This window comes from Amphiprion ocellaris, chromosome 11 (assembly GCF_022539595.1).
Source record: "Amphiprion ocellaris isolate individual 3 ecotype Okinawa chromosome 11, ASM2253959v1, whole genome shotgun sequence".
Classification (NCBI taxonomy): Eukaryota; Metazoa; Chordata; class Actinopteri; family Pomacentridae; genus Amphiprion; species Amphiprion ocellaris.
Window position 1 is genome coordinate 62,281 of NC_072776.1, and position 10,928 is coordinate 73,208.

Below are 10,928 nucleotides of genomic sequence, written 5' to 3' on the forward strand. Positions count from 1 at the left end.
CAGGATCTTATTAACCCAGTTTCTGTCTCTGCATCACACAGAGAGAGACGCTGGGGTTATGAGCAGCTTCACCAACATGGCGGCTGAATATTTCATAGCATCCATTCCTGCCACATTGTACTGCACTTAATAGAGAGAAGGGAACCCTGCATTCTGGGAGCATTAATCACAATGGAACAACTTAAAGCAGAGCAGATGATAACAGATTAGGAGTGTTTTTAACAGTAGCCCTCTGTCCTTTCTGTTTCAGTGCTGCTACACTCGCTTGGCCAAATGGATCAGTATGTCCAGACAGATGCACAATGAAATTCATTCAGAGGCTCCACAGCAGATCGATGAATAAAGATCAGTTTCAGCAAAGACATAACTGCTGTTTCAGACAGGTGGGCCTTGAATCCTCCAGCTTTAAACCACTGCTGGGTTCCTGTTTTAAAAGCATCTACTTCAACCTTTTCCCACACTGATCTGCACTTTTTCTTCTTTTCAGATGTCAGAGGAGTTTATTTGTCGTGGATCTTGTCAGCAAGTGGATTTCAGGTGGCCACAACATTCATTCATCTAAAAGTGAACAACAAAACACTTTCAGCTCTCAGCATCCCACACGGTCGACGAGAATCCAGGCTAAGAGCCAAAACAACTGCATCCAATAAACAATCTGCAATTAATATTTAGAGCACAGGATGTTTTGACAGAAAGGTCGGTTTCAGTATAAACAGAGGCAATTACTGAATCCTCACAGAGAAAAAAATGTCTGTTTAAAGTTCAGAGACGCTCCGACAACTTCCAATTAGCTCCTTCCTGCCATAAGTTTATAAAAGATTTATAAGCTTATAAATGAGCTTCATTACAATAATCACAATGTGTTTTATTCTCTGTAAATGCATCTATTTGCACTATATTATAGTGCAATAGTACTATACTTATTTTAGACATGCTCTTTGCACCGATAGCCATCCAATATTATTGTATATTTCATTGTGAGTAAAATCACAGACAAAAGCTACTAATTTACATGTAAATGGTAAAAAAAAAAAAGCCGAAACTGTAAAACAGCAACAACATCAAATATCTGTATTTTTACACATCTTAGTTTGTCGTTATATGTTTGATCATTCAATTAAACAACTTTTAATGAATATAATGACACTTTTTCCAAGGAATTTGTCATTATTTGAAAGCAAAATTATTTATATTAGGGACTGAAAAATATTCCATATTTTTTATTGTTATTTTGCAGGTTTTTCCAGTCAGGTTAAGTGATGGATAATAAATAGTAAAATCACAGAAAAAAGTAGTAACTTACATGTCGACTGTTAGTAACAACTCAAACTCTACATAACATCCACATTAATATCTGTATTTTTACAATACCATAAAATTACAGTTTTACTGAATTTAAATCCACAAATATTATTTTCAGCATTTTTACAGATTTTCAATGTTACAGTATTCCGCAGTATTTTTTCTGGGACACTTGCTGCAAGATTTTCTTTTTTGTTCAGGATTTTTTTTAGACTGTAAAACCTCAGGGTGTGCAGATAAACCTTCAGTGTCAACACTAGATGTGATAGACGGGACGAGAACTCACCTCAGAATAGATTAAATGCAGTACATTTCTATGAATCCACTAGCAAAGCAGCCACTTTAAAGACCTCAGATAAATTAAATGCCCTTTAAGTCTGCAAGTAAATGATGAAAACTACTGACAGACACAAAGACAAAAGAGAAACAACTTCTGTGGCTTAATAAGGAAAAATGATCCCGTGTGTCTGAAAACCAACTCAGTCTCAGACTCTGGACAAACACATGTGAGGTCCACCTGAATTTCACCTGAAACTAACTAATGTGATTAAACTGAGAACAACAATGAGTAACAGATTTTGATCCTGACTGTAGGGCTTCACCTGCATGACACAACAAAACAGGTGACCTCATTCCACAGACTGATAAGAGTTCATGGAGAAAAAAAACTTCAACAACAGCCTCAAGTTCAGGGACAGGTTGTCGACTCCAACAGCTGTGGACAATCTGAGTAAAACACACCAAAACAGCTAGCCTAACCTAGCATTAAAGCAGTAAAAAAGAGGGTAAAGCTGGTCTGGATTGGCATTAAGACTGGAAAAACTAGCAAACAGCTAGCCTAACATTAAAACAGTAAAAAGAGGGTAATAGCTGGTCTGGATTAGCACTAAGACTGGAAAAACAGGCAAACAGCTAACCTAGCTTAGCATTACAACAGTGAAAAGAGGGTAAAAGCTGGTCTGGATTAGCATTAAGACTGGAAAAATGGACAAACAGCTAACCTAGCTTAGCATTAGGAATAGAGTAAGGGCAAACAGCTAGCCTAGCATAGTATTAGGAATAGAAAAAGGGACAAACAGCTAGCCTGATTTAGCTTCAAGATTGGAAAAAAGGTGAACAAGTTAGTTTGATTAAGATTTTGTAAAAGTGGGAAGAACTAAGACAAGATGATCCTTTATTACTCCCCACGTCAGGGGAAATTTCCAGAGTTCCAGCAGTAAACATCTTTCAGAGCAGCACTAACCATGTGTACAGTAAATAATAATTATAATAACAATATGTACAAGATATACAAGAATGAAGAATGAATAATGAATAAATACAATTCTACTACAAACAACTAGCCTATCGTATCATTAAAATCAGAAAAGGGTCATAAAGTTGGCCTAGTCTAGCATTAACACTAAAATCAGAGGGAAACAATTAGCCTAGCCTAGCTTAGCATTTAGACTGAAAAGGGGCAAAATGGTTAGCATAGCCTAGAATTAAAACTGGAAATGGAGGGAAGACAGCCTAGTATTAAGAGTGTAAAAAGAAACAAGTTAGCCTAGCTTAGCATTAAGACTGGGAAAAAGAGAAACAAGTTAGCCTAGCTTAGCATTAAGACTGGGAAAAAGAGAAACAAGTTAGCCTAGCTTAGCATTAAGACTGGGAAAGAGAGAAACAAGTTAGCCTAGCTTAGCATTAAGACTGGGAAAAAGAGAAACAAGTTAGCCTAGCTTAACATTAAGACTGGGAAAAACTGGGTAAAAGCTAATCTGACTCTGTCTTCAAGTCTGGTACAAAACCCTGATTTTTGCTACCTTTGGACAGAGCCTGACTTCCTGTTTCCACCCTTTATCCAGTCTTAATTCTAAGCCAAGCCTACCGGCTGCTAACTGCAGTAGTGGTTGTAGTTTAAATACGTTTTTTACCACCGGTTTGTGCAGCGGACAGTATTTATCATCATCATATGACTCCACAGTCATTTCAGGTTATTGCTTTGGGAATTATTCCACAACCGTCTGGTATAGTTTAATTCCTCACAAGAAATGCCATTACAGCTGCCTTTAATCCGCTGAAATATATTTATTGATTGAACACTTCAGTCGCATAACTTGCCAACAATGGATGTAATTAATGCCAGTGTTTGATGAGCACTGTGCTCTGTTTACTTTTCCACATCCTGGTCCGCCTGGTCGGTGCTGTGAAATACCAAATAATGATGTAACTTCAACTGAAGGGGGCATTCTGAGTGCATCCACACCATGTTAGGGCTGAAGGATCCCATCATCCACTGCAGCCCACAGAGTCAAGCGTCCACACGTTGGAGGCTTCGCTCTCTGACCAGCAATCTATTACTCAGCAGAGCCATTTCTCTCAGCTGCCTCCAAATTACATTTCTGCCTTTGTGATTTTGTGATGTGTCCCCCCTCCCACATCCGCAGGGTATTTCTGTGGACAGGTTTCCTACTGATTGCCTTGCTTCCAACCGTGATTGAACGGGGACGCGATGCATCTCTGAGGCCACATGGAGCTACAGGCTGCATCCCAAATGAGAGCTGTGGATCAGAGCGGCATCAGTGAGTGGGTGGGAAGGAGGGAAACCCCACACAACTACTGAGATCAGACGGGATTCATGCAGCAGCACAGATGAGCTTAGCAAGAGCAGCTCCGACCGTCAGCAGAGATAATCTGGATCAAATCGTTCATTAACAGGCTAATATTCGACACGGCTCACGTTTTAGAGGAAGATTATTCTGTACATGCACCTCCATAACTCCTCTCCAGTGTTCTCAGTGTTTGTGCGAATACAAGGAGGGGAAACAATATAGAGACGATTTATGTGAGAGACAAAGAGTTTCCCTCCAGTGCTGCTCCGAGGCAGAGAGCTGGAAACACAAGAAGAGACTGAAATATTTTCAGGCTTTCTGGAAAACTGTTCTATAGATAAAAATGTTGTTTTATGTGTGAAATATTTTGCCATATAGAGCCCAAATTACATAAAAATGCATGAAGAATGCAGGACAAGATAGATTGTTTCAGCTTTAATATTCAGTTCAATGAATTTGTTTGCAGGGAAATGTATTTCTGCTAAATAAATAATGCCTTTTAAGTATATCATAAATTTCACTAAAATCTACAAAAATGCTGACAAACTGCAAAATCGCTTGCAGTAACATAAAAATAAAATCCACTATAAACACTAAAACAATCAGTCCAGCACATTTCAGAGTAAAGCTGCTTGTCTGTATCTGATTCACTGCTACACACAGAAAACTGTATAATTTACTAATTTAGATGTTGGCCTGATAAATAGAAACTGTGGCAAAGTACAGTGATTGCTGCGTGGCTTGATTTTTAACAAACAGTACTTATAATTTACAGTCTAAACAATGACACCACACTTTAATTATTTAGTCATCGGATTAACAATGATGGTAATTGAGTCATTTAGGTCATTCAGTAAGCAAAAATGCAACACATTTGCTCAAAATAGCTCATTAGATGTGAGAATTTTATGCTTTTCTGTTATTTAACACACTATATTTTGTGATCGACCTTTATATATGTGTCAGACAATGCAGGACTCCAGAAAACACACAATTTTTCAGATTTTTTTTTTTTTTACACTAACCATCAAAAATCTAATTTAGCACGTAATTATTCATATAAATAATGATTATTGCATCTTTAATTAATACATCCTACATGGATCACATATGCAAACCTCTCCCATCCTTTCAGATTAGAGGTTTCCAATCTTACTTTTCACTGGGGAACCTGCACGTCTTTGATCCTCAACTAAACTGGATCTCAGCATTGAACAGAAGAGAAACAGCAGCTAGTCAGAAACCACCACTTCATCTGAGCCGTCTGCAACCAGATTTTATACAAAACCAAGAAATCACTTCAGGTATCTTGGGGTTGAATTAGACCCTCAACTTCAATTTAACCTCCACGTAAAGATTTCAAAAACAGTTAAATAAAACTGAACTTCTAATTACACTCCTAAGCAGGCAGCAGGAGATGATAACCATAAGGGGGAAATTAAAAAGATTGTATTCAACATTAAAAAAGTAACTTTGTGCAAAAAAAGTATATGTAAAATGCATCTTAAAAGAGTGTTTCCTATTTCAGTGACAGAAGTATTGAAGAAATATTGACCAAACTGTCAAAAATGAACACGGTTTAAGGAGGCTATTCGTCTTATTGTGATTTCATGGACACCCCAGATTCTTCCTCGTGCACTTTATGATCTTCTCCCAGATCTCTACTGTCTGACAGTTTGGGCTCAAGCATCTACAATAAAACACAGAAGTTCACTAGAAAATCAAGCTCTGAAAATTACAGATAAAAAAATTATTTGATGGCATCACTGTCTTATTTATAAAAAAAAAAAATTTATTGAGTTTTGAAAGCTTCATCAAATTAATCTTCAAATGCCTCAATAAATCAGCATCACTCTGTGGATTCCATCAGAGACAGGACGGCAGCAGGATCACCAGAAGATCCACCAACAACAGAAGCAAAATAACTACATCTGGACAGACAGACTTTTCAATCAAAAGCCGTCACATCTGGAAGACATTACCAAACAAAACTAATATGTCAGCAGATTTAAAAACTCTGACAGCAAAAACTAAGTATTGGCTGAAAGAAAAACAAGAATGTTCCACCTATGAACATCTAGAACAGGGGTCAACAACCTTTTTGAACCTGAGAGCAACTTCAAGGGTACTGAGTAGTACGAAGGGCAACTTGTTTGATACAAACTTCCTCAATAGCAAACTTGCATCAACACCTTTTAATAATATTAATAATGATAGTAATAATAATAATAATAATAACAATATGTAAAGAGACTGATCACATTTATGTTAATTTTTCCTTGCAATAATAATTAACAATGATTTCCATAACAATGATGGTAGGAAACAGAATATATCACCATGCAACATTATTTTTTTCTGTTAATCTGTTCTGACATTTGAAAGTCAGAGGTATCTGATCTCTGAATTTTTTGTAAATATTTTTTCTTGGCAATTTTGTATGAATCGGCATATTTGCAGCATTTTTCTTCAAAATCACACCAGTTTGATTTTTGTGCAAATTATCACTTCTAACATTTTTAGGAAATCATTAACTGTCATATCTTCAAATCATGCTTCATTTGTGCAAACCGCTACCTTTATAACATTTATGAACAATACATGAACTCTATCCTGTGTTTGTACAAATTATCAGTTATGTAAGAAAAAATAAAATAATACAAGAAATACTTTGCCGTTGCTGCTGCTCTCATGCTGTTTTCATGGTAATTAAACATTTCTCTGCTATAATTTTTATTTACGATACCAAAAAGTCTGTCTTGAGTCAGTTTGGACCAAATATGCAGTTTGAGTTTTAAGTTTCTCCAACACGGCATCGTTCTGGTCCACTGAGCTGCAGCCTGCAATGTCCACCATAATAATGCACGGTTGCATAGATGTATATCCACACGTGCACACGCTTCTATTTGGTCTTGCCAGATCTTGGAGTCGCAGTGCTCTAATGCTGTGTGACTGCAGCCCCCGGGGCTTCTTTCTGCTCCGCTGGATGAGCTCTGATAATCGGGGAATCCCTGCATTCTCTGGCCTCTCTGCTGCTTTCTGCCCATTTGTTCCCCTCTAGCCTCCAGTGTGTGCTGTAGAAAGGCTTGATTATCATTAGGGAGGCATTCTCTATGATAAAACAGCCTCAGCAGATACTGCATCTAGTGCTCTCAGCAGCCAAATGAACCAATCTGGAGAAACGTCACGGTGACAAATTACACTATGTGAGGATTTCTGACACAGGAAAGGCTTGTTCAGGAAAAAAAGGTGTAAAAATTTGTCAGGGATGTTGAAATATTTCCATTTTCTTGCCTTCAACACCAGAACATGAGCTATTAAATCCACTCAATGATTCAAAATGAAACTAATACATGAGCTCCTGAGTGTTATTTTTACTCTCTTCATTTACAGCTGCTTCCAGTCTGAAACACACCAACGTGGCTGAACATCATCTGGAGCTACTTCGTCAGTCTAAGTAGCCACTTTGGCCAGCAGCCAGGCGGGCTGACAGGACCAACAGCCACTTGGGAAAGCTGAATTAGTCTAGTTTATTTTCACATTACAGCTAGCTGCAGACTAACAGCTAAATAACTACAGTAAATAACATTAATCATGTATAAGCCTGCATGGTTTTAACCTGAGGGAGGTTTTAGTGAGCTCAATCTGAGCTCCAAAACATGAGGATTTCACCAAATAATGCAGGATTATAATCAATTTTACATTCTTACATCATGCCCATTTGGTTAAAGAGGATTAGTGTACTGTTTAACTGTCTCATTTTCTTTATGATGATAAACTTCTTGAATCTTGAAACAATCAAAACTAAACTAAACTCAACTAAAAATCACCTGTGATACATGTAAAGGAGTTATTTTGCAATAATGGAAATATACTGATTTGAAGAACAGCACAAAGCACTGAATTTTCCCAAAATGTCAAAAAAAAATCCTGTATAAATCTTTGAAATGTGGTCATTTTCCACAACTTTATGACCAAAACATTTGAACCTTTGTAATTAGCTGAAACGATTCATCAGCTATTTACAAAGGTTCAAATTTTGTGGTGTTCTTATGTGAAAAACTGAACACTGGAGGGTGTGGTGGATAAAACTATCACTATATTTACAATTTTCTGACATTTCATCAATCAAATGAACATTATATATGTATCACAGTGGAAGAGTCCTGAGCTGAACCCCTAAAGTGATGGAATCAAACTAAAGCAGCCACACAGCCCTAAAACCCCGCATGCTTCATGTATTCTGGTTCCTGCTGACAGCATTCTACCACCATCCAAAAAGCAGCTTCCTTAGTTCTTAATCTCACAATCTGAATCTAAAAAAAAATTTAAAATGAAAAAACCCTCCTCGGAGCAGGAATGAGGTTAGGCTGTTTCTTCATCAGTGCATCCAGAGTACACTGTGCCAGAAAAGCAGCCGACCCTGCAGACATCCAGCAGCATCTCAACACTGTCACCTCCTTTCTGGATCCCTGAGGAGCTCTGCTGGGATATCCTGGTGGCTCCATACACAACATTCAGCACAAAGACTGACAAAGACAACACAGGAGACACTTCTGGTCTTTGAAGATTCAAAGCCTGCTGATGATCTGCTCTAAGCATGCTCTGATCGTCAGGCTTCAGCCCCTCAGGTTAATCATCTTCTCAGCAGACTGTTAAATGAACCTGCAGGTGAACGGAGCGTCGAGTAGAAGGGGCTCTTTGCTGCATTGCACCTGTCCAAACGCGCTTAACTTCGGCTGCGAAGTGGGCTGTGTTGGTCCCACTGGTGCGTGAGGTGTCGTGATGGTGGACGGACGTTACCCTCCTCCCGCAAATAAAACACATCAGCGAACAAGCCCCACATGCCAAGAGGGAAACGATGGAGTCTTACCTGGAGGCGGTGGAGTCACAGTCCGGAAATGAGGCACCGAGGTCCGGTGGAGTCACAGTCCGGAGATCAGGCACCGAGGTCCGGCGTGTCGGTGCGTCTGAGCGCCGTCTGAAGGCAGAGATGATCCACAGCCAGCAGGGTGTTCCCGACAGGAGGGGGCGTGGTGTGTGTGTGTGTGTGTGTGTGTGTGCGCGCGCGCGCGTGTGCGCGCGCGCGCGATCCTTACAAATAGGTTTATTTCTGACAATGTGACACTTGTTCTCGTTCTTATTGTTTCTGCGAAAAAAGCAGCTGAATGGTTCAATTAAAGGAGGATTCCGTCCAAACCTGCAGCTCAGTAGGGTTAGGGTTAACCTCTAACGCTCTGGTGTCTCTGCTGGTGCATTTATTATTATTATTTATTATTTTTATGTGCTGTGGATTTCCCTGCTTCCTGTGGTGATGAAGTCCACTGCAGAGAGACTTTAATGATGTGGAACAGGAAAGACAGAGAGAGAAATCTGACACGAGACACAATATTAACCAGATTATAACTTGATTATCTGTGCTGTGGTTTCTCTAAACACTTTACTTTTTTAAAATAAATGACTGTTTTTTACATTTTACAGCTATTCCATGTTTTGTTAAAATAAAGATCACTAATATCTGGTAAAATCACAGAAAAAAGTATTAATTTTCATGTTAACCCTAAAGAAAACTAGACAGAACTGTAAATAACGTCCACATTATTGTTATTACTATTACTATTATTATTTTAAAGATGTTCATTAGTTTTTAAAGCAATCCTTCACAACAAAATTACACCATTTTAATGTATTTAACTTACATTAATATAAATTAATATATAATAGATAAATTAATTTAGTGAGTTTACTGGTCATTTTGTATCTTTTTATGGTTATTTTTGCTTCAGTTTGGTCATTTTGTGCTTCATCTTGACTGTTGTACATCTATTTGTTACTATTATTGGTTCATTTTGGTCATTTTTTGTCTCATATTGTGCATTCAGTGACCTAAGTGGTCATTTTGTATCTTTTTATGGTTATTCTTGCTTCAGTTTGGTCATTTTGTGCCTCATCTTGACTGTTTTACATCTATTTGTAACATTTTTTTGTTTGTTTTTGGTCATTTTATGTCTCATGGTGTTTCCTCTAGGATTTTTTTCAGCAGCAGCGGCAGGCTCTCTGGGAGCCGTGGCGACGTAAACAAATGACACTTTACTGTAGATTTTTCTTGTACAACCTATTTATTGAATGGCCAGTTGAAAATGGCTTTTTAAAGGCTGAATGTTAAAAAATAAATACATTTAAATATTTGAAGAAGCTCATCTGAAAATGCAGTCAGCTGTTACATCAGGGAGTGCAGATATTAGCTTAATGCTATCAATAGTTTACTCACGTTAGCGACACTGAGTTGGCACCGGGTCCAATTAACTGAAGCTACCGATATGCTACGTAACGTTAGCTGGACATCAATATTTAGAGAATGTCTGTTTAACTTGTAAAATATATTATGAGTTATCTTCAGCTAATAACTTTTCTCTGGTAAGTCGCAGTCTTATTTTCCAAGCCCACACTCCTCTGACTCTGTGACCTGCTGCCTGCATGCTGGACGTGACGCGCTCTGACGAGTAATAAACGTCATATTAACCCGACGTATCAAAGAGTAGATACTAAACGAGATAGTTACCTGTAGTTTACCTTAGTACTTGCGAGTACCTGACACAGTGCAGCACTCTGCTGTGAAGGTGGAGACATGTGGTGGTGGTGGATTTGCCACAATAACAACAAAAAAAAACAAAACAAAAAAAACAAAAAAAGGAATTTAAAGGAGCGGCGCCTGAATGGATGCAGAGGAAACACTGCATACTGTTAATTTAGTGATTTGTGGTAATTTTGCATCTTTTTATGTTTATTTTTGGTTCATTTTGTTTCGTAATGTTAATTTATTGACTTTTTGTGGTCAGTTTGCATCTTTTTATGGCTATTTTGCTTCAGTTTGGTCATTTTTTGTCTCATATTGTTACTTTGGTGACTTTAGGGGTCATTTTGCATGTTTTTATGGCTTATTTTGGTCATTTTGTGTCATGATCCCTGCTCTAGCTCTTGCCCTTCCTCCTTTTCCCCCTTTCCTTCTGTGCTGTTGTGTCGATGTTGTGTAGA

General features: G+C 38.1%; 1 protein-coding gene across 3 annotated transcripts in view; it reads right to left on the reverse strand.

Moving 5' to 3' along the window:
• The window catches only part of sytl5 (synaptotagmin-like 5), a 69,136-nt gene extending 58,778 nt beyond the window's left edge, over nt 1-10,358 (reverse strand). For 2 of the 3 annotated variants that reach the window (XM_055015287.1, XM_055015286.1), the window contains exon 1: nt 8,767-10,358. The gene's annotated coding sequence lies outside the window, so the exon portion shown is untranslated. The remainder of the gene's footprint in view (nt 1-8,766) is intronic. The other variant, XM_055015288.1, reaches the window with a different exon arrangement.
• Between the last annotated feature and the right edge of the window lie 570 nt (nt 10,359-10,928).